Below are 25,552 nucleotides of genomic sequence, written 5' to 3' on the forward strand. Positions count from 1 at the left end.
AATATAATAATATATATGTATGTAATAAACATATAGTAGAAAAAGATTACCAGATTAAAATACATAATAACGACAATATAAGCCGGGAAATAGTGATATGGCAACAATAGATACAGAAATTGTTGAAAAGTAGAATACATATATTATCTAGATAAATCTCCAAGTTGAAAATGGACAAGCAATTGTTATTAATAATAATCATCAGAAGGTGGCGTGGTATGACCGAAGAAGAAATCGTTATAAAGAAAACGAGAACATTTCTATTAAATACAATTCAGAACAAGTCAATCGAACATATTTAATTGATATGACGGGAAAAGCACGATTATAAGAAAAACTAGAAAACTTCAATCAAAAACTTAAAATTCAGAAAAAAATATAAGGAAGAAATTTAATTGGTACGTTTTAACAAGAAACTATAAAAATAGCGAGAAATAATTCAGAACAAAATAATCACGCAGCATTATTTTGTTATCTACGTAAGAATGACGTAAAATACAGTTAATACGGAAGAACTTATATTAAACTTAAGTTAAACATTTTGTGAGTACACAGCAGAAGCTCATTAACTAAATCTTTTTAAAAATTATCTTAGAGCATAATTATAACACTCTAATAAGTATATACAGCGATTTAAAAAGTTTTCAAGCGACGACTAAAAGTCTTTGAATATAGATAGAGTCGGATATTCGTCTGCAAATTTACAGATGGCTCTGGAATGTATATTGACAATGCCACAGGTTTAATACACCAAATAGTGAAATTTAAATAATATGTTATAAATAAAAAATAGGAATTCTTCCTGTTAGTTATTCACTTAAAACACAAACACCCGTGGTTCAATTCCCCACAGTAAAAAGATAGCCCAAACAAACACTAAATATTACTGAACGTAAATGTGATGCTTCTTCCATCATAATACCTTTCGTCCACAGATGGTACAGCAGTAAATCTACGAAGTTACGACACTAAAATGATAGGTTCGATTTCCCTCGGTGGACTCAGCAGATAGCCCGCTGCGGCTTTGCTATAAGAAATCACACACCACAGCCAAATCTACCAGATCACAGTTATCCTGAAGACAAACGGATAAATGTTCTGCTCGATTCCTCGCTTGATTTTATTGTTCAGGATTTCGATATTTATCAATGCAAAACCCATCATTCTTATAGATTCACGTCTTTGACAGGCACGTAGTTTTCGTCAAGATATTTTAATCTTCGCTTTTAACATTTTAGTTGCATACTTTCGTTTACCTTTTGGCCTAAGAAAGGGCGTAACCTTTTGATGGCTCGCCAACTCTCCCGCGCTCGGATTGAAATGAAGTGACAACAGCAACAATGCAAGGAGAAATACAATATTACACTATAGTTATTTAAAGGTTTTAATAGAAAATTTACAATTTTAATTTACGTTTCTATTAATTTTAAAATTACATTTAAAGTTGTTTTTGTTTCTGTTCCGTGTCGGTTATTGCTATAGAAAATGGCGTTCTACAGATAATAATGAAGTGGTTCAAAAATATTGTGCCTCACTCTCAAAATTTATGTTATTAATAGGAACTTATATTGTAGAAAACCAGATTTTTTAAATGCAGTTTGTTTGTTTTTTAACATAATTTCGCGCATGAGGGCTATCTGCGACTAACCGTCTCTAATTTAGCAGTGTAAGATTAAAGGGAAGGTACCTAGTCATCAGGACACCTACCGGTGTGACAGGGTTTTGAACGCAGTACCCTCAGATTACAAGTCGAGCACCTTAATCACGTGGCCATGCCGGGTCTTTAAGCAAAGTATGAGTGGACTTATAATATAATTCATTCCTGTGCTATATAGTAGCACGGAGCTAATGTATTGATAGCTTTAGATAAGTCACCTGAAAAAGAAACTATGCTTATCTTTGAATGTAACAATACTATGTTGTACATTGTTATGAAATCAAGAGTCACATTTACATTTATCCAATGTATATTTACACTACAGTTACAAAAGCATATGAATGTTTATGTTATACGGAATATAGTTATATATTGTGAAATAAAGAGTAATGAGTTGCTCAGCTAAGCTGGAAATGTTAATGTAACATTTAATACGGAAGATCTATGTCTTCAGGAGAACAAACATTTGACATAATTGACAAAAAAATATTATTTGTTAAATCAGTTTGGTTTATTTGATATTTTCTCTAGGTACAAATATATCTCGACCAGTCAAAAAAGAAGGCATTATATCAGATATTAGATTGGATAATTTAAATGCTAATTCTATTATGTTGAGGTTAATGTTCAGGTATTATCATGTAAATACGTTCATTTCTGATCATGCACGTACATAGAAGTTTTGAATCGTAATTATAAGGGTTACGCTTACTGGTGTTGTTTTAGAGTAATAAACTGTAGGAAAATATCAGATATTTAAGTAAAATTGACCATTTTAAGACAGATTGTCAAACACAACATGAAAAACCTTTTAGAACTTAAGACTATTTGAAAAGAGTGATTAGTACATATAATTAATTTAAAGGATGAATTTCGAAAGAAAAGAAATTGGAACTTGAAAACATAGAAATAAAGTTATCTCCATTATTCTCTTGCTACCATTACGTATCGCATCTGTGAGGAAGATCTGAAAGAAAGTTTCACAAATTGAGCTGCATGATGTGATATTCAGGAACAAATCCAAAGAATTAGACATTCAAACCTCTACATTATTTTTTTACAGATTAAGACAATCATCCATTATGTAAAAAATTCCAATAAAAGCTTTCATGAATACAATTTTAAAAGAAATTCAGGACTCGAGTTAAATAAGTTTTATAGTTATACATTTCTATGGTGGATTACATTCAAACTAACGACTCTTTCATTGAAAGATTACCGGTTTTTCCAAAAGGTATGAAAGTATCTCTTGAGGTTTCCTTAACACTTACAAAAATAAGAAGCTGCCTGCTAATAATTAATAAAAAATAAATCTTTTGGAACTGATGGCCTGACGAGTTAGTAATTTGTTCAATTCTGGTCTCGAATTATAATACTCTACTCGAGATTTTTAAAGATAGTCTCTCTGGATAAATATGACTGTTGTAGAGGTGCGACAAAAAGAAATTATAAAAAGGACGATTTGAAAGTTTAAAAAACAATTGTGACCAATATCACTTCTATGTATTAATTACAAACTATTTGATAAAGCTATAACAAACTGAATAAAGCCAGTTTTGAGTCACTTGATTCACTTCGGCCAGACTTGCTCTGTTCCAGATCGATCCATTTATGATAATATAGGCGTTATGCGTCATTTAATACATCACGCAAACCAAAATAATAAATGTTTAGCTACTTTAAATTCAGATCTTGGAAAACCATTTTACCACATGAACCAGAACAATTTAAGGAAGGGACTAAAAAAATTTGACTTTGGGAGGAGCACTTTAAGAATGGCAAGGGTAATGTATCAAAATATCATTTATACAGTTGAGCTAGTCTTTTAAAAAATGGTGAACGACAATGGAATAAAGTAAGCGAATTTCCCTTTAATTTCTTATTTACATTAGCTGTAGAACTTTTCTTTATACATGAAGGCCCGGCATGGCCAAGCGTGTTAAGGCGTGCGACTCCTAATCCGAGGGTCGCGGGTTCGCATCCCCGTCGCGCCAAACAAGCTCGCCCTTTTAGCCGTGGGGGCGTTATAATGTTACGGTCAATCCCACTATTCGTTGGTAAAAGAGTAGCCCAAGAGTTGGCGGTGGGTGGTGATGATTAGTTGCCTTCCCTCTAGACTTACACTGCTAAATTAGGGACGGCTAGCACAGATAGCCCTCGAGTAGCTTTGTACGCAATTCAAAACAAAATCTCCTGTTACAGAATGATGAAAAAAAAAAACATTTTAATTGATTAGTAACTGCAATTACGACGTAATTTAAGCTGTTATCAATCCTACTGAATCAACCAGGATAAGTGAAAATAACTAAGCATATCTAGTTTATAACCACAAGTAAGAAAAGAGGACTATATAATCTTGTTAACCTATTCGATAAAGAAAATAAAAAGAAATGGAGTTTTCAATTACTACTGTTCTGAATTATCAAACACAAAATGGAAAACAATATACAGAAGCGTAAACAAAAGAAGTGTTGCAAATTGATCGTTCAGACTTCTTCATGACGCTCTACATTCTCCACTTTGGTTACAGGGAACAAATGTGTATTTTAGTTGTGTCCAAATGAAATTTCATCAAACATTATTTCCAAATTGTGTTTAATTATTTTAGAAGACACACTTGAATCTTATGATTACAAGTATTAACTTTTGTATAAAATTAATTAACTAGTGTATATAAATTATTATTAAATCGTATATAATATACAGTTATTGATGTGAGATTAAAAGCATACTGAGCAGTTCGTATTAAACAATTAAATAGAAAATGGTTTGTAATTAATAGATTGAAATATTGAGCTACGTTAGAATATACGTGAGCTAAACAAAATGATGAGTCACAACTCTTCAACAAAATCTCTGGAATTTGTAATGTAGATAGTTTGTTACAGATCATTACACAGATTTTGTAACTGTATAACTGAAAGTGTGCAAGGAAGAACGATATAATACTAAATGTGCAAATTATGTAAAAGTCATCATGCAAGCTCTTAAAGAAAAAAAGTGAACTGTAATTTAAATAATAAAGTTTAGTTACATCCACCAACGATAACTTTAAACACGCTGCACATCAAACCGTGTTAAATAAGGTTACAAATGTTTGTTTATTTTTTGAATTTCACGCATACTTACACAAGGGCTATTTACGCTAGCTGTTCCTAAGCCGCTAGTCATCATCACCCACCGCCAACTCTTGGGCTACTCTTTTACCAACGAATAGCGGGTCTGACCGTTACATAATAACGCCCCACAACTGATAGGACAAGCACGTTTGGTGGAAGGGGTATTCGAACCCGCGATCCCCACGTTATGAGTCATGTGCCGGACTACAAGAGAAATTATAAATGACTTAAAACATGATATTTCATTGAATATAGCCGTAATTTTAACTGATATGTCAATTAAATAAAGGCCTCTAAAATTACAGAAATTATATTCACGAACATGTATGTGGTACAATACAAAATCTTGTTGACTTAAATCTGGATCGGAAATGTATTTAAAAATGTTCTTACAACATCAAATGTAAATAATCAGGATTCGGCTAAAATGACTAGAACTGTTACAGAAATGTATTTCAGAAATTAACAGATTATAACGCAAACCTAATAGTTTCAGGAGATTTTTGAAAAGTTTTATGTTTCCTTATAGCAAAATCACATCCGTCTATCTGATGTATCCACCGAGAGTAATCGAACCGCTAATTTCAGCGTTATAAATCTCAATTTTACCACTGTCCCACTGGTAGCCATTATAAAAAAACAAAACTAATAGAAATAGTTTAATTCGTATATCAGATGATTTAGGCTTACTTTTACTTAATGACGAAACATATACCCATACAGGTAACATAACAGGATGATTAATACACTAGACTGTTTTATTACAACGAAGAAGCACTATAGACAATCAAAACATTTTAATGTTGACTGTCATGTTAATAGTGATCATTCACCAACTGGTATTTACATTAAATTATATACAGAAGAAAAAAATTAAATTTAAAAGATGAAGTTTAATTTTACAAAAGTGGATTGGGGTAAATTAATTTGTATTTTAATAGAAAATCTAAATAATTACACTTTTGATATTGTGAAAAATACTGAAGAAATAAATCAATATTTTTATGCTATTAATTCTAGTTTTAATAATGCCGTTGAAGCATATATCTCTAAATATATTTTTAAGAAACATACCTGAGATTTTACAAAATAAATTAGATGTGCTACTAAATTGTGTGTGTGTTTTCTTATAACAAAGCTACATTAAACTATCTACTCAGTCCAGCTATTAAATTAAAAAAGGTTAGGGAAATCATATATTTAAAAATAATTTGTTTAAAACACTTTTCAATAAAAAGAATAATAGTAAACAGTTAACTAAAAGCAAAAAAGTAAATATTTTATTTTTTGTAAAGATTTGAATAATGAGAAAAATCTAGCTAATTGTGGAAAAAGGTTAAATATATTTTAAAATAAAGATAATAATCATCACAGATTTAGCTATCCAAATTTTAAGTTTTAATAATGAAGTAGCTAAAATGCTCAAAGATTTATTGTATAATATAACTAAAGGTAAAGTAAGAAGTAATTTAAACCCTAAATAGTATGAGCGTGTCAATGATAAAATTGTAAAATTTAATCGTTAATGTTAAGAATACTATTAATAGTGACAGTAATAATAATCCACTGAATTTTAATTATAAACATATTAGTGTTGATGAGTTTGCTAAAATGCTAAACATAATAATTAAAAACACAGTTCCTGGCCAGAATGGAATACAATATAATATGTTAAGTGAAGGTAAAGAAGGAGTTACTAGAAATTCAATAAATATTTTTAATTTATCCTTTATGTCAGAGTATATTCGAATAAATTGGAAAAAAGTCAAATAACCATGATTACAACACCTAATGGGATTAAAAGTAATTAAAAGACAAATCTACAAGTCTAACTACTTGTTTATTTAAAATATTTTAAAAAGTAATAAATAGCAGGTTACTAGAATTTTTAAAGAATAACGACATGTAAAGTAAACAACAAACCTGTTAAAAGAAACAACACTCATCATTGAAATAACTGGTCAGGCTTACAATATCTCTGATGGATGACTTTAATCGAAAAAATCCTACTGGAGCTTTCTTACTGGATGTGAAAAAAGCATTTGATAATATTTAGCCTAATAAACTAACTTATAACTTAAATTATCATTTTGAATCATCTTATATTATAACTAAATGGATGAATTACTTTGTAAAATTAGATTAAATAACATTAAAATAAAATATATCGAATCTGAAGTTTTAATTGCTGAGGTAGGATTATCATAAAGTAAAGCATTAAGTCCGTTGTAATTCTCTTCGTATACAAATGATATTCCATATCCAATAAGTACTAGAGGTTATATAAATGTTGCTCAATATTTATATTCACAGAAATAAAAGAAACATTCAAAATAAATAATAAATACAATTATCCCTTAAGTTTATATTGTTATTGAAATGGTTCAAAGTCTATATAATTTTATTTTAGTGTGTATATATTTATTTATTTATTTATCCTTTTAATATAAGTGAATATGTGTACTTATATATATATATAATTTTCAATATTATTTTATCTTATGTAAGTTTATTATATACAAGTTTATTTTAATTTTATAGTTTTAAACATTTTATTATTATGTCATATGTAACGAATTAATTAATTATGAAATAATATATATCGATTATAGAATTTCCAATAATAAGTAACTCTAACAATAATAATAATAAATTGTCAACACATTGTTTTCAGTAGTTTGAGTTATATTTTTTAAAAAACAACGCATGATACATTTACGTATGAAGGAGGTAATTCACCAGATACACTTTGGCTGAAGAGTCAGATTGACATCACTGTTAGCCTGTTACTTGCTAAAAGTGATACTGTGACTAACAGAAGAAATAATGAAACACTAGAGGGCAGTATGCTTCACCTTCAACAGTTATCTTTCATTTAAGGTTACTTAAAAAATGACTTGAACATAGCCTAGTGGTTAGCGTATCGGACTGAAGATATGAGGGTCAAGGGGTTTGAAGTGTGACACTACAAAACACTTTCAGCTGCAGGTGTTTTGTCCCTATTCAGTTAAGTATAACGCTTTAGGTGTCAAATGCTATCGATTGGTTGGTGTACAGTTGTAAATTAGGGACCGTTAGGTGAATTATGAGAGGGCTCCAACTTGGCCGTTTGTTTGTATATAATGTGTTGTTCAGATGAACAAACTGTTTGATAAAGCTACTTACAAAACATGTTATTTGGATGTGTTTGGTGTCATTTTCTAACGACGTTTTGGTGAATATGTAGTTCACTATTATGGGTGATGTTCCAATGATTAAATTTGTTCGACTTGATGTCGAGTTAGAAAACACTCAGAAACTGGATAAAATATTTCACAAATGTATTAAAACTCTTTTCTGTGATGAAGAATAACTGAATATTTATCACAATATGATAGTTATTTCAGGCGTTTTAAAAACATGATTAACTTAATTTAGAAAATATATGGTCCTGCGTTTGCGAATTGGTGGATCCAACCTCTAATGCATTTTGTTACGAAAGCTGTATCGCTTTTATGTATTTCATTACATGATATATTTCTCCTTGTTAATATATTGCATTACACAAAATGTTTCTCTTTATTTATATACTTCATTACACGAGATATTTCTCATTTTCCATGTATTTTATTACAGAAGATGTTTCTACTTGTTTGTGTATTTTACGTAGATGTTTCTACTTGTTTGTGTATTTTATTACGGAAGATGTTTCTACTTGTTTGTGTATTTTATTACGGAAGATGTTTCTACTTGTTTGTGTATTTTATTACGTGAGATGTTTCTACTTGTTTGTGTATTTTATTACGGAAGATGTTTCTACTTGTTTGTGTATTTTATTACGGAAGATGTTTCTACTTGTTTGTGTATTTTATTACGTGAGATGTTTCACCTCGCTTCTTTCTCTATACAATAACATTACTAACAGCTTTTCCTGTTTCGTTCAACATGTCCCTATGTTCTTTATCTCCAAACAAAGATAAATGAAAATAACAGGCACTCGACTAATCCACAATCTCTGAAATATACTCAACCACTATTTGAAACTTTAACCCTATAAGAGCTGCAAATATTACAGCTAGATCTGTGTCTGATGTCTTACCAATATCTCACCACGTGATAACAAAGGAGACTCAGTTCTCTTGTCTATGAGCTACCAGTACAATATTAACAAGCAATGATAACCATAACTAATTTTGAACTCTCTCATAGATCCAACATTATTCCTTACAATGATAAACTTCATTAAACTTTCTGTCTTATCTGTTAAACCCCACACACACACTTCTCCTCCCAGACATGAACATATTTTACCTGCATAAATACATGTTTAAACTAAGTACTGCAACCTTTGAAAATAAAATCTACAATTGATTGCAATGTATTGTTTTACTAAGTGTGAAAGAATGCAATTAAACATCAGCCATAAATGGAGTAAAATTGTCACAGCTGTACGTAGCTCAGTCGGCAGTTATGATCTGGAAAAAACAAATTATTGAAATATGTTTTCCCTTAAGACCTGTTGAAAGATAAGTTGAAACATTGTTTCCCGTGAAGATCTGACAATTAATATCTGATGATAAAGTAAAATAAAGATATTTTCCTTGAAATTCTGAGTAGCAGCTTATTATTTGTTTCGTTTCGTTTGAATTCGCGCATTACTAAAAAAGCTATCTGGCTAGCCGACCTTAATTAAGTTGTGACAGATTAGAAGAAGGACGGCTAGTGAACACCACCCACCGCCAACTCTTGAGGTTCTCTTTCACCATCGAATAGTGGGCTCGACCGTCACGTTTTCATGCCTCCACGACTGAATGGGTGAGCATATTTGGCGATGAGGGTTGGACCCCGCAACTCACACATTTCAAGTCGGGCGATCTAACCACCGAGCCATACAAGGCTCAGCAGTTGATGGTGAGTTTAAATAAAGGTGTTAACTTATGATTATGGACAACGTTGTAAAGAACAAAATATAAAGTATATATTACAATTTCGGAATATCTGTCTTTTACACACACAAAATAACCACATGAATATCATATCTGTTTACATGTAACCTTTTCTATTCGCGCTTTCTGAAACATGTAAAACTGAAACTCCCATCTAAAATGTATTAATCTTGTCATACTTTATATGATAAAGTTTTCTCAATATGTAAGTTAAGCTAATACAAGTTTTTTGATCTTTTGTTAAAAATAATTTTGAGTTAGCTAGTGTTTAGCGTGCAGGACTTTCTATTCTAAGATATATGATTCGCGTCCGCAAATAATAATAATCGTACTCTCCAGTTTAGGGCTGTAGGTGAATTGTAAGAACGATAATAAAATACCACTATTAGATTAGACGAGGCGAACGGTTGGTTTTGATTAGCTGGTTTTTCCCTAGTCTGTAGGCCCGATGGTTAAGGAACTCGACTCGTAATCTGAGGGTCGCGTTACACCAAATATACTCGCCCTTTCAGCCGTGGGAGCGTTGTAATGTGACAGTCAATCCCACTATTCGTTGGTAAAAGAATAGCCCAAGAGTTGGCGGTGGGTGATGATGACTAGCTACCTTCCCTCTAGTCTTACACTGCTAAATTAGGGACGGCTAGCGCAAATAGCCCTCGTGTAGCTTTGCGCGAAATTCGAAACCAACCCTTAGTCTGTAAGTTCCAAATTTAGAACACCTAGCACAAAAAATCTTTTTTGTAACTTTGCGAGAATGTCCGAAACAAAATCAAAATGTATTAAGCCGAAAACGTAAGAAACTGATTTTAAGCGAACTTTATAATTATTGCATATAACATTAAAGTTAAAGTATCTTCATATTACGTTAAAATTTTAGTGTGAGTTAAAAAAACTAAGTGGAAATTAAATTTTAGCTAATGTAAAAGTGACCTAGAAGACTTAGACTTGAAAATGCACATGTTAATGGTATTTACAAACAATACTATCACTTAAAAAGATATTCGTTGATGGGAGACATATACAAGACTCCCTGTATATAAAGACAACATTCCTCTGAACAACTAAAAGTAAGAGTAGGAAATAAAACTATCATTACAATGTAATGGATATGTTTAAAGAAGAGACAAACTGGACAATCCATGTTGGAGAGGCTCTACAAAAAGCATGACATTGTCTGTAAACAATTCAAGGTAATCTCATGGACATGGCATATTCTGTGCTAACTCAAGGGTATGTCATCTTGCAGAACCATTTTATGGTTATTAAAATGATATTTCCGTACATATCTGCGAGAAGCACTGAGTAACACACATGAATAACACATGCTTCCATTATTACGATAAACACTGACACTAAGAATAAAATATGAAATATAAATTTGTCGAGGAATCTATAGAGTGTGGGCTCATGACAATACATCACTATTTATTTGATTGCATTGCATTGTAGAGAAACACTGTGTTACAGATAAGTGTAATAGGAAATTCTAGTAATTGGGATTGTTCAAATGTAAAAGTACCTGGAAGAATAGCATTAATATATACATTTAAACCATTTAAAGGAATTATAAATGGAGGAACTGTTTCCATTTCAAAAATAAAAAGTACCATAGAAATTACTGTAACTATAACGAAAATAAATCGTTTTGATTTGAAAGTAATGCGAAAGGAAAGTGTACAATCTATAAGAACTTGACTGCGGTCGTTTTTATAGCTTGTAGGTTAAGAAATCAATTGGCTCAACACGTTCCTGCTGGGGAGGTAATACATCACTGTACAACAACTTGAGACTCATTATGATAACTAGTTTTTAATGGCAGCTAACGGATTCCTAGAAAAATATAGCGTTAGATGTGTACACACAGATAGTGAATAAGGTAGCGTCTCCTATAATAGCAGAATTTAACCACATATTTTCTCCCCTCCTTTCAATGACTGTAATACTTATTTATTTTTATTACACCTCAAATTCGTAAACATTTGCTGTGAGTTATGATTGTAGGATTATGGTATCCCTCTTTCTGTTCATGTGGCACAATGTCTGTAATTTTTACTGACAATATACGCGATGGATATAATTGAAAATAATCTGAGTGCTACGTGGGTCGAATTCTTTATGAATTGAGAAAACGAAAGTGTTTTTGTCTTAGTACTAACAGTTTGTACAAAGAATGTAGGGGAAGACAGAAATGAGTTGATGCACAAGGTGTTATCAAATACGTTGTTAAATGGGCGATAAAATCGTGACTGTTGCTTAAATTCTAACAACCTATCATTTGTTCTCATCCGTCTTCAAGAACTGACGTCCCCATACGGCTAGGTAAATGTGAGGCGCACGAGGGTTTGGGGCTCTCTCCTAGAAAATTGGGTTCTCACACGTGATATTTCCCCACGAAAACTAAAACTTAAACGCAGTATTTTGCACATTCTCAAACCGTTACGTCGATAAAAATAGTTCACATTGCACTTAGTTGTTTAGAGATAAATATTTTAATTTTGGGTTTAAAAATGTGTTGTGTTAGTCATGATAACTGTGCTTTCTTTGTCTATCCAATATGCTAGGTTTCCATTTTTTTTTACAGTAGAAAACCTAATAAATAATATAATGACGTAACGCTTTAAGATTTTCAAAGTTTTATTTATATCTTTGTTTGTTTGAATTTCGCACAAAGCTACACGAGAGCTATCTGCGCTAGCCGTCCCTCATTTAGTAATGTTAGACTAGAGGAAAGGCAGCTAGTCATCACCACCCACCGTCAACAATTGGATTACTCTTTTACCAATGAATAGTAGGATTGACCATCACATTATAACGCACCCACGGCTGAAAATGTTTGTTGGGACGGGTATTCGAACACGCGACCTTGGGGTTACGACTCAAACGCTTTAACCACCTGACTATGTCGGGCCGAAAAGGGAAGTTACATTCGTCTCTGGTATTTCTTATTTTGATTATTTTTGCACGGATGTCCTCAGAGCCAAAAGCTGCCGAACATTTTGCACAGATTACATACTAATCAATAAATTATTACTATATGAATGAAACATGGAGAATGTACGTTGATGATGATGAGGAATGTGGTTATTATTTATATTCTGAGGCCCGGCATGGCCAAGCGTGTTAAGGCGTGCAACTCGTAATCTGAGGGTCGCGGGTTTGCATCCCCGTCGCGCTAAACATGCACGCCCTTTCAGCCATGGGAGCGTTATAATGTTACGGTCAATCCCACTATTCGTTGGTAAAAGAGTAGCCCAACAATTGGCGGTGGGTGGTGATGACTAGCTGCCTTCCCTCTAGTCTTACACTAGTAAATTAGGGACGGCTGGCACAGATAGCCCTCGAGTAGCTTTGCGCGAAATTCAAAAACAAAAAACAAACAATTTATATTCTGAAATAGATATAATAAATACAGTTTCAAATTACCTGTTTCAATAAAAAACTTTGAATGTTAATAACAATAAAATGGACAACGTTTGTTTCTTTTATAGCACAGCCACATGGGGCTAGATGCTAAGTCAACCGAGAAGGGTCGAAGTCGAACCCCAGTTTTAGACATTGCAAATCCGATGGCTTACCGCTGTCCCATCGGCAAGGGAAAGTTAATGATAAAAAGTCTAATTTTTATAGTCCAGAATTTTGATGTTTATATTAGGAACGATAGTCGTCTGCAAAATATTTGTTTCCAAAATAATAAACTGTGAAAAATAAATTATTACCTGTCACTGATTGGAAGCAATGAACTATTGAAACTCTAATGGAAGGTAGAAACTATACAAAAGCCTAGTTGGTAGAGATCATGAACTTTTGAACTGCTCAATACGTTTGTAGGTTCGCAATACGAAATCTAACCCCTTAGACAGAGCTGTTAGACGGAGACGTAGAAACCCTGCAGCCATTAACAATTGTCTAGTTCGAAAGAGCTAATATAGCGTCACCTACATACATTTTATCTTGTTATTGTGCGATATTTCTGAAAGCGGTTCACAAAGAAAGACGCCAATGGGAGTCCCCGAAGCTCCGCCAGCACCTCTCCTTAGGAGGTCCAAAATAGTGCGACGAAAAGTCCGTTGTGACTCCACAAAGGTATCTTGTCGAACGCAGACTCATCGGTTGGGGGTTGAAATTTATCAAACAGCCTCAAGCTGTTGTCACAGTGGGAACTCTGGGTAGAAAACTCTCTCGTTAACGATATGTAAACATGTAGCGTAGAGATCGCCTGAACCTGGGCATTTCCACAAAAACATTTGTGAATTTTTTTCCGTCAAGCTTGTTCTCACCACATTTCTATAGGCTTGAAATGTGTGTGTGTGTGCGCGTACGTGTTTCTATCCAAAATGTCGCATGTGCAATACATACTGACGTAATTCGGCTACCAGATCTTCTGCCTGTGATCCCTTACCTGTCATCGATCTGGATTAATACCCTTTTTCCTGTCTGTTCAGTAGGTAGGGTGACACCAACCAGCTGTCAATGATCTTACTGATAGCTAAGGTCGGTCTTTGTTTAAATAATTCTAGATTTATACTCCAATAAATTATATATCTTGAATGTAATGAAACTCTCATCTGAATCTGAGGGTCAAAAACAAAGTGTTTTTTTCAGTTAGACTGAAGTGTCTGCTTTGATTTCGTTACACTTGTAGAAGGAAAATGACAAGACTCACAAATTCTTCAGAGTTACATAGGAAAAATTGAAATTATTAACAGAGTGGAAAACAGGTTACAGTTTATTTTAGGTACGACTTTTTGTAAACCGTATTTTACTTATTAGTTATGACTTTCAGATAAAAATATACAAAATGTTTTTCAGTATACTTGTTTTAAAGTTTTAAAAGATTCACAAGAACCCTGCAAAAACGAGGCTCACTTGCAACTTACTTGATGGGACTAGCTCTGAAACGTAACACTAAACACCAGTTGATAGATTACAGAAGGCTTACAGATTACAGATCACTTAACATATTTCAATATATCTAGAAATAATGAAGATAGTAAACTGAATATTAAAAACTTTTACAACTGAAATTGGACATCAATACACAAAGTATTAAAACAATTTCAATGTAAACTACCAGATGGCGCTAGATAGGAGTTTTTAACTACTGACAAAGTTGATACGAACAACCAACAAGATCATGGGTTGAAACCACCGACAAAGCTTGGGTAAATATCATTTGAGTCTGTAAAGATTGATTAAAAAGCTCAAAATTTGCTTTGATGAAAGTAACATCTTCAGGAGTAAAAACCACACAACAATAAAGACTTAATTTCTATAAAACTTAACCCATGTTCACAAGCTTAAAACAAAATGATTAAGAAGACAATTATAACTAAGTCGGGTACAGTTAATCAATATCCAAACTTCTCGCACTCTAGCATTCATTCTCTATAACAGGTTAGGTTTGGTTTGAATTTCGTACAAAGCTATACGAGAACTATCTGCACTAGCCGTCCCTAATTTAGCAGTGTAGGACCAAAGGGAAGGCAGCTAGCTAGTAATCACCACTCACCGCCAACTCTTGGGCTAATATTTTACAAGTATTAGTTATGAATAGTGAGATTTATCGTCATATTATAATGCCATCATGGCTGAAAGGGCAAGCATATTTGGTGGGACGAAGAATCAAACCCGCGACTCTCAAATTACTAGTAAAGTGCCTTAACCACCTGGCCATGTGGGGCCAACAAGTTAGGAAAATCTCTTAACGAGACAGAATTATAAATAAAAAAAATCAAAACAAGTTAAAATAATTTCCTCATTCCCGTAAAAAAATTAAAATTTTACTTCCAAGGTTTGCATTACGTTATCTACAATTATCACATACAAGAATAGTATAATAAAACCTAAGATGTCTGGATTAAAAATTACCACTATTAAACGATCGTCTAAAGGAATTTACCTTCAAATTAAAATAAAAAGGTTAGCAATAAGTTCCAATAAACACTTTCTTACTGAATAATTAATAAACCGATCCCAGGTTCGAATCGTCGCACCAAACATGTTCGCCTTTTCAGCTGTGGGGGCGTTATAATGTGGGTGTCAGTCCCACTATTCATTGGTAAAAGAGTAGCTCAAGAGTTGGCGGTGGGTGGTGATGACTAGCTGTCTTTCCTCTAGTCTTACACTCTAAATTAGGGACGGCTAGCACAGATAGCCCTCGAGTAGTTTTGTGCGAAATTCAAAAAAACAAAAGCAAACAATTAATAAACCTGTTGTGTAATATTTATAAATCGATATACCAACATTTTGCGATGTTTTAAATAAATGCGGACGAAAAATGAAATAAATATTATAAAATAAATGTTATCATTGTGTGTACTCAAAAGCACATGATTTATTTGTATTTTTTAATGTATCGAGAAAATATACATTTTAAGAAAAAGAGAGAGATGGAAAGATCTAAGGAATATATTGTATTGTGAATCACTTTCGGACTAATGTAGTTGTTAACAACAACAATAACGTAAAATATAACATTTATTTATGTAGAGATTTCACTTCCAGTACAAGACTTCTCAGCAAGTTATTACTTACAGCATTGCATCAGTGATGACGATCCGATTGTGTGAAGTGTAAAAAGTAGAAAAATAAAGGTCTTGAGAGGATGCCAGTAGCCTTAGGTCCGTCTGAAGTTGGAATGTCTTATGTATATATACTCTCAGGACCAGCGTTTGCTACTTTCCTTTTTTTTTTCTTTTGAATTTCGCGCAAAGCTACTCGAGAACTATCTGCGCTAGCCGTCCCTAATTTAGCAGTGTAAGATTAGAGGGAAGGCAGCTACTCATCACCACCCACCGCCAACTCTTGGGCTACTCTCTTACCAACGAACAGTGAGATTGACCGTCGCGTTATAACGCTCCCACGGCTGAAAGGGCGAGTATGTTCGGTGCGAGCGGGATTCGAACGCGTGACCCTCGGATTACGAGTCGAACGCCTTAACATGCTTGGCCATGCCGGGCCGCTAGTTTTCACTATTCTATACACAAACATGGGATCTTCATTGTCTAATCTCAGCTGTTATAAATACATTTCATCTCTTCATTTTCTATTCTATACCAATCTGCGTATTTTTGGGAGCTTAATTTTCTATTATTCGCCATTCTGTATACCTTCAGGAACCTAATTTGACCTTGTTCTATATACCTTGTTTGTCTTTATTAACAACAAATGATGTTTTCCCCTTATTTTACATTAAATCTTCTGGGAGGAGCATTTGAAGCGATATGAAGGTTTTATGTTATTATAACACAATTTAGTATATTTACACGTGTGTTTGTGCAAGTCTCTTTTTTGACCTACTCTTTCTTATATTACCCAACTTTCTCTCTCAATATGTGTGTGTGTTATATTATAATTTTTCAGATATTTGAGGAACTATAGATTAGCGAAGATTCTTACAGATGCTTAATCAGAGTATATTGATAAAAGTTATACAGTATAGAACCTAAACATCTTTGTCTATGCACTAGTCAGAGCATAAATAGTTTATTTACATTAACACAACTTGGAAAGTAGTTGATTGCGCATGTCAATTTAAGTTTAATTAGAATACAAATTAGTTTTCAAACACGTTCATCTTATCAGGAGATTGGTGACTGAGCTCCTAAAGCTTAACTACATGAGATGTAAAAGCTTTAAAACATTCACAGATTATTATGTAAACGACCGTACGCTGGTTACGTCATCAAGTACCAAACACAATACGCAATGTTCTTCATCAATGTCCCACCGATCACTGGCTCTTTTCATTTTTTCTTATGAAATGTCAAAGTGTTACATGACAGGTGTATTTGAGTGAATGATATGAAACGCTTTACACGAGGAATCAGTTTAAAATTGAAAAACAACTTATGGTTTTATTCATTACTTTGAGACAGTTTTATCTTTGGGGTGGGGTGTTAACGCTATAATGTTTTATTAATTAACTTCTTTTCATTATTTAGTTTATTTCCATTCATAAATTAAAACAGTTTAAAATACTCTCAGCTGCTGTTGTTGTTGTGTATAGTAAAAGAACTTGAAAAGTGTGTTCCGACACATGCAGTAGCCAGAGACGGATTAAGGTGGACACTACTGGGGTTGTAGGTTCAATGTGAGGTTTAGGGTTTAATCTTTGCTCTTAGTCACAATCATAATAAACCCTGTAGGCAAATTTAACCTCAGGCCCATCTGATTCTTAATCCAAGATGTATGAAGCCCAGTGGTTAGCGAGCCGAACCGTAGACCGGTAGGTCTCCTCGTTTGCATCTCATTTATGTAAAAAAAAGAAAGAAAAAATAACGCTTCGGTGCCTTGGACACATAATAAGAGTGACTGTCAAGTCACACTGTCCTATGAGACAAAAATAATTTATAGTTGACGTGGAGGTCCTTTTGATTAGCTGGCTTTTGTAATATATGAATTCGAAATTAGGGACAGCTAGCGCAGGTAAGTCTTGAGTTGCTTCGTACGAATATCCGAAAATAAACGACAAAACAAATACACGCAAGAAGGAAGTGTAGAGTTAATTCTATTTCACGGGAAGAGAAGATTGACTCATGAAGTTCCTACTAGGGTTTAAAACTTAGGCGACAATTACAAAGCTGAATCAAACACATTATAATTCGTGATGCAGGGAATAATCGTTAATGCCTAAAATCAGTCAAACGTGCTCAAACATTGAAACTGACATAGTGACGACTGTTTTTAACAGGTTATTTTTAAAAGACAGTGTAGGTTAGTTAAGCATTCGCTAGTGTTTCTCGAAAAGTCAAAACATTTAAACGTTCTGCTTATGCGTAAAGGCAACTAAGGGTACATCCAATGTACGCAAAAATAAAGATGATCCGATTTCCACAGCCATCCATTTTGTTGTGTCTATTTTGATCTAGGAGCAGCGAAAATGTGCTCATTCCCGCTACAAGTACATCTGTGCGTCTGCAGGTCGGGCTTTACGGTTTGTTAAGGTGTGTGCGCGTGACAAATTTAATTAAATACAAAGTGATGGCGCGTGAGTAGAGAATTTATGATCTAGTGGAAGCTTTCACCATTTCGGCCTGCATGAGAAGGATGAGAATTAGGCCTTTGACGTAACCCTAGGAAGCGTATGTCTGGCGCATTTGTCTTCAGGTCCCTACAAACACTCGCAGCAGCTCATCCATTATTCAGTAATTTAAACTCTCTCTTGTAGCAGCGCTGGTAAAGGATGCCGCCAAAATCGCGTGCTTCTCTACAGAGATCCAAAACAGATTGTGCTGTTTGAATTGTTCCTAAAGCTGAAAAACATCGTAAGGGATTAAAGCAAATCTACTTTCTAGACTTAATAGTCTTAACAAGGTTTCAGAATTAATAGCCGTATGAATTTAGGAAATGCTGAATTAGTCCAAGTGCTATGAATGCATCACTTCAGTTGTCTGTATAGTTAATTAGGTTCGTAGTCTGAAATAACTCTTCTGGGTGAGAGAACAATAGACCTGGTCCGATGTTTCTGATTTTCTTCCAACTACAAGTAATGGTTTAGGTCATTGTCAGATTGATTTTTTTTATCTTAACGTTGTAAATAATCGATCTTGTTTGATAACACCAGTGTTAGGTGTTATAGATATGACATACTTTGACAAAAATTACAGTCTTGGTAGTTTGTTTGTTTTTTGAACTTCGCACAAAGCTACTCGAGGGCTATCTGTGCTAGTCGTCCCTAATTTAGTAGTGTAAGACTAGAGGGAAGGCAGCTACTCATCACCACCCACCGCCAACTCTTGGGCTGCTCTTTTACTAACGCATAGTGGGATTCACCGTCACATTATACCGCCCCAAGGGCTGAAAGGGCGAGCATGTTTGGCGCGATGGGGATGCGAACTCGCAACCCTCAGATTACGAGTCGCACGCCTTAACACGCTTGGCCATGACAGGCCGCTGTCTTGGTAGTGTAAATAAATAAAAAATAAATAAAAGGGACAATCTGTGTTCTGCTGACCACTGGTAGTGAAATCCAATTTCTACTGTTCTAATTCCGCAGAAATACCGCTGTGGTATCGGTGGCTAAGAAATAATAAAAGTTTTGTTTGTTTCTTTTGAATTTCGCGCAAAGCTACTCGAAGGCTATCTGCGCTAGCCGTCCCTAATTTAGCAGTATAAGACTAGAGGGAAGGCGGCTAGGCAACACCACCTACCGCCATTTCTTGGGCTACTCTCTTACCAACGAATAGTTAGATTGATTGGAATATTATAACGTCCCCACAGTTGAAATGGCAAAGATGTTTGATGTTACGGGGATTCGAACTCGTGAACGTCAGATTACGAGTCGAACGTCTTAACCACCTGGTTATGCTGTGGCGGCCCAGTAGGAAAGCAGTAAGTCTACAGACTTGCAACTCTACAATCAGAGAATTCGATTCCCCCGGTGAAAACAACAGATAGCCCGACGTATGTTGCCTTACGATAAAAAACACACACATACACACTTAATGTTGATGTCGAGTATACTACAATAATAATTAAGTAATAATTAAGATATCAATGTCATTATTATTATAGTTCAATGTAGAAATATTTTTATTATTTCTTAGTATTGAGTTTGAAACTTCTTGGAAGTTGGATATTTTGAACCAATGTTGGATGTTTTTGAAGCTTGCATTTTTTTTATTATCCATTGTTGGATGATCGTGAAGTTTGGAAAATGTCTTTTCTTTTTCTCGATGAGGAGGTTGGATGTACTTGGAGTTTGAAAGCATGATATTTGTTATTTTATGTTTTTAACTTCAGATATTTATAAAACTTATAAAAATATTCTTTTCGCTTGAGGTCAATTTTAAGTACAATAGTTTTCTTAAATTTAGGCGCTTCTATTTGCAGATCGATGATAAAGTGTAATGTGCCAGGTATTTAAAAATGCTTTCGCTGTAGTGATGTCCAAATCCAACATACATCATTAGAACGTGGAAATATGTAGATAACTAAGTGTATATCATTAACCCTTTCACTGTTGTAATGTCCAAATCCAACATATTTCATTAGAATATCGAAATATGTGGATCACTAAGCATACATCGGTGACGCTTTCACTGTTGTAATGTCCAAATCAAACATACTTTGTTAGAATGTGGAACTATATGGATCACTAAGTACATATTAATGACGCTTCTACTATTGTAATGTCCAAATCCAACATACATCATTGGAATGTGGAAATATGTGGATCACTAAGTATATGTTAGTGTCTTTAAGTAAAATAATGAAATTGATAAACTAGTAATTTTTTAACATTCTGTTTTTTATGATTGTGAAAAACAAGAATTATAATCACATTCTGTGTAGTCAATGCGTTTAATCAACTACTAGAGACAAACAGCGAGGTTAAAAGGTACAAGTTTATATATCTTGAAAAACAAAATTTTAAAGTTCAAAATAGAACCGAAACATCTTACAATTTTATATATTATTATAATTCCGTTGTACTAAGTTTGTGGATTCAGTTTTAGTGAAAAAACAACAACAACATAATTTTACTGTTTGACAGCAATAATCCTATCTAGTTAAAAAGTTTGGTTTGAATCTCTTGCAAATCTACACAAGGGTTAATTCTGTTAGCAGTCTCTAATTTAACAGTGAAAAACCAAAAAGAATTCAATTAATCATCTCCACCCACCGCCAACTCGTGGGCTACTCTTTTACCAACAAAAAGAGGGATTGACCGTGACATTATAGCCCTTCTACTGCCGAAAAAGTAAGCATGTTTGGTAGAAAAGGGATCAAAACTCCAATTCTGAGATTGCGAGTCAAGCGTTCTGACTACTTGGACACAACTGTTAAAGAAGAGACTGAATTAGAGTGCAGAATTGTGCCCTAATGATGGTACTATATTTACTAATACTAGCTGCCTTTAAGTTATTAAATAATTTTACTTATTATTGTGCTTGAAACGTAATTTTTTGTAATTTTTACGCTTAAAATAGTCCTTAAAAATAATTATATATTTTACGATAAAATTTGGCCTGCTTTTTTATCTACTATGGATTAAAAATGACACATAAAAAAGTATAAAAGTTAAAGTGATAAATTTAAACTGTATTTTTAGTCTCATCTTTTATTCTTTTACCTCCTATCCAATGAGGGATAACGATACAGAATCGAAACCCAAGATCGAAGCTAGTTCGAGGCTTCTGATAATACATCCACCCGTCACTGTACAGTAAAGATCATAGGTCACTCCAATTACATGTTTCTCAACGAATACTCTTTCTCTATGGGTCAGGGGCTCTGGTCACATGATGCTCAGATGCAGAAAAACAACCATTATTAAGTCCCACCAACGTACTTCAAACGAGATTACACCCACTATGAATTTTTAATTACGGCGTTGGAATTGTTGGAATATATCACCATGCCCATTTGACATGTAAGCTTTGAATAAGAGTACAATAAACGATGACTAAACTTATTGTGAAACTAGCAGAGTAATTCCATCATTATTACTAAATAAATAATTTTATTTTTGAATTCAGTTTTTTTCTGATTTCTTTAAAATGAATATAAATATATCTTATGTTGTACCTAAGTTACTTACAACATTTTTATCAGAACTAGGCCTAAATGTCGATTATTTTCATGGTAACTTGCCACTTACAATGGTACTCATCTGTTCCAACTATACATGTTATGGTTTGCAAAGTCCACTTAGTGAAGTCAAGTCCGATACAAGTTTCAAAGCTCGGAAGACTGTCAAAACGTTTGATAATTTTACAAATGTTTACATCTCAAATTATTCTGAAGGAAGTGCAGCATTATGTTCTTTCCGATCTGAGAAGTATTGCTACATACAGTTATAACAGTTACATGATACTGTAGATCCAATGTACAAACTTAGGTATAAATGTCAACTGATAAATATTAGGTGAAAAAAAAAATTGTTGTGAAAAGTAATGTTTGTGAGTCCTTGTCCCTGTTTCAGTACGTTATTGTACTACCACAATTTCACTCTCGCTATATAAAAGTTGTTATTTATTTATATTGTTAATATTCCTTAGATGTACATTTTCAGCAATATGTGAACAGCGAAATTTCTTTGTTATAATGTTAGGTGCCCTTGATGTTTTTTGTATTAAGTTGAATGTACCATTCCACTTTGAAATAGAACAAAATAAACAACACAACCAAGATTTTCAAAACAGTACTGATTTATCATATTAGTATATTATTAGTAGACCAGGAGGCCCGCTATGGTCAGGATGGGTTAAGGCGTTCGACTCGTAATTCGAGAGTCGTGGGTTCGAATCCCGGTCGCACCAAACATGCTTGCTCTTTCAGTTGTGGGGCGTTATAATGTGACTGTCAATTCCACTATTCGTTGGTAAACCTTACACTACTAAATTAGGGACGACTAGCGCAGATATCCCTCGTATAGCTTTGCGCAAAATTAAAAAAAACAAACTAGATCAGAATTAGACATCATTAAATACTAGGTGACATTGCTTGGGATTACAACAAGGGACACTAACCTTACATCTGAAGACAGGCTTTCCGGAGTTTCTTTTGACTGTATGCTCTTTCATCCCTCTCGCACCCCCTTTTTTTTCTTTTTTTTTTTTTTTTCTAAGTAATGATACTTTCTTTTCCAGCAGTCACATTCCCTCTAGGTGAAGACCTTGCATGGTTAACATCCTGCCAGTAGAGTTACTTTTGTTTGCTTTTGAAGTTAAGCACAAACCTAAACAATTGGCTCTGCCCACCGCGTGTATCAAAACCTAGTTTTTAGTGTTATAAGGCCACAGGCATATGGCGTATAGTTATGCCAGATTTCACGTGTGAGTTTTTCTTTTAAACTTGTCAGCCTCCTTGTTTAATGTTACTTCTGCATGATCTGATACATCTAGGTGATGGTTGCCATGCACTTGTTTGTCTTTCTCACATTTATGTAGGAAATTTTCATTTTGAATTCTATGCAGCATAGCTAATAAGCCAGTTATAAATATTGTATTGTTTGTACTATCTACTTGTGGTCTATTGTCTTTAAGCAACCACAAGAAGTGCTTGCTATATGTCTTCCAGCTCCATCCTTGTGCTGCTTGTGAAAAGTTGAAATCTTATGCCATACATATGTAAAATGATGGTTTCTTCACAACACAAGAATGTCCAATCATTTTTCTCTCTCTATTAGTGGTGTAGGAATCACATATAGCTATGATGACAGGTAACTGCCCACCAAGGTCTTTATTATATGTGTGTTGAAAGGCTTATTATGTTTAACCCTCTGTCTGATTTCTACATTCAATATCTAGGCTGAATTCCACAGATCCCAAAAAATACTTATTTCACATTAGGGTATCCGCGATTTGATGGTGATTAATTGACTAATTTTTTTAGTGATGACTGTATGACACCTGTCAACCCATGACTGTCTTTAGAGGTAGGTTTTAGCCAATCACATGCTTGTATGATGTTTTGGAGATCTTTATGGAGCTGAAAAGTGCCAGTTGAACAGAGCTCAGTGAAGAATTATGTAATGTTTGCAGTATAAAGTATTACTTAAAACGTTTGCTTATCTACAATGATGCTGAAGCTTGTGAGGTGTAACAATGCCTTGTTGATGTGGTTGAAATGCACTGTGCCCACACCTAAAAGGTGTTTTATTTGTTTTCAATCTCATCTAGCTATTTAGCCCTCAGTAACGCACATTCCAAGATAAAGCAAATAAGGCATCGTTAGAGAATAAACTGGTGATTTTCTTTAGTGTTATTTCGCACTGAAATTTTCAGTAATCTCTTTGATAACTCTGGTTGTTATTAAATTAATGTAAATTGTTGCCTGTAAAGATTATCCCGAGTATTTCAGTGTTTTTATTCAAGGGTGGCAGTGCTCACATAAGATGATGATGGCTTGTCTTCATCAGTATGTCTGTTGTTCAGTGAGCAAACCATGGCTGCAGCTTTGGCAGGATTAATTACATTTCCTGTGTCATTGCATCATTTGCTAGCCATGCTGAAGGATTGTTGCATTTTGCTTTCAATTTCAACTTTGTTAGAGCTTCTGTTGTACACCAGAATGTTGTAAAAAAAGTTAGTTATTGGTAGCTGTGTTGATACTTTGACAGTAACAGTTTGTTTTATGTAAACTTCTTCAAAATGAATATTTTTACATTTTCGGGACCTAGAGTTCAATCATTAGTTATATTCATTTAGCGCCCTGTGTATCTTGTCCAAGTTAAGGATGTCTTCCATATCTTCATGTCGTTGAAACTCGTATGGAAACTTCTGTAACTTGAGTATCGTTTGAATGATATTACTTTTAATACAATGGTCTTCATATGTACAGAGTGGAGTAGCAGCATCATCATAAATGACTGATGTTACCATATTTATGGTTCCTGTGTCGGTCATTAGCCTGTAAAATTAGCCTTTCTGCACAGTTCATTTCATTTTGTTTGTCGTGCTTTTAAAGCTGACTGTCTGCAGTGAGGCCCTGTTACGTGTAATCATTGCCCATTTATGGGCTAGACCATGCCTTATTTGCACGAACTCAGCCTGGATGTGACTGCTTGCTTTTTAGGCCTCATTAATACGTTCCTTTAGCACAAGTTGTTGCGATAGTTTCACTCGATGACGGAAAAATTCTTGAAGGGATGACCCCTACTGGAAACCTTGGATTGTTCGTATAGGCTTCTAGATTGTTTTGTAGCGCCATATTTTTCAGTCTTCATATGCACCTCACACAGGTGATCACTACTGACAATATATCTCCTATTCTAGGTAAAGACGACATTCAGGATGAAGATTAGCTAAAACAAGGTCCATACAAAAGTTTCTGCTGCTTTAGTGCTCAACAATTATTATTAGTTCGCTCAAGTTTAGCTATATAAAGTTAATGAAAATATCTTG

General features: G+C 33.9%; 1 long non-coding RNA gene across 1 annotated transcript in view; it reads right to left on the minus strand.

Annotated features, from left to right (window-relative positions):
* Positions 1–2,213: 2,213 nt before the first annotated feature.
* The window catches only part of LOC143228251 (uncharacterized), a 76,289-nt gene continuing 52,950 nt past the window's right edge, over positions 2,214–25,552 (minus strand). Inside the window, exons 2-3 of the long non-coding RNA XR_013015285.1 lie at positions 4,787–4,980; positions 2,214–2,624 (exon numbers count right to left, since the gene is read on the minus strand). This is a non-coding gene — a long non-coding RNA (uncharacterized LOC143228251). The remainder of the gene's footprint in view (positions 2,625–4,786; positions 4,981–25,552) is intronic.

The sequence above is a fragment of the Tachypleus tridentatus genome, chromosome 10, assembly GCF_004210375.1.
Source record: "Tachypleus tridentatus isolate NWPU-2018 chromosome 10, ASM421037v1, whole genome shotgun sequence".
NCBI classification, from domain to species: Eukaryota; Metazoa; Arthropoda; class Merostomata; order Xiphosura; family Limulidae; genus Tachypleus; species Tachypleus tridentatus.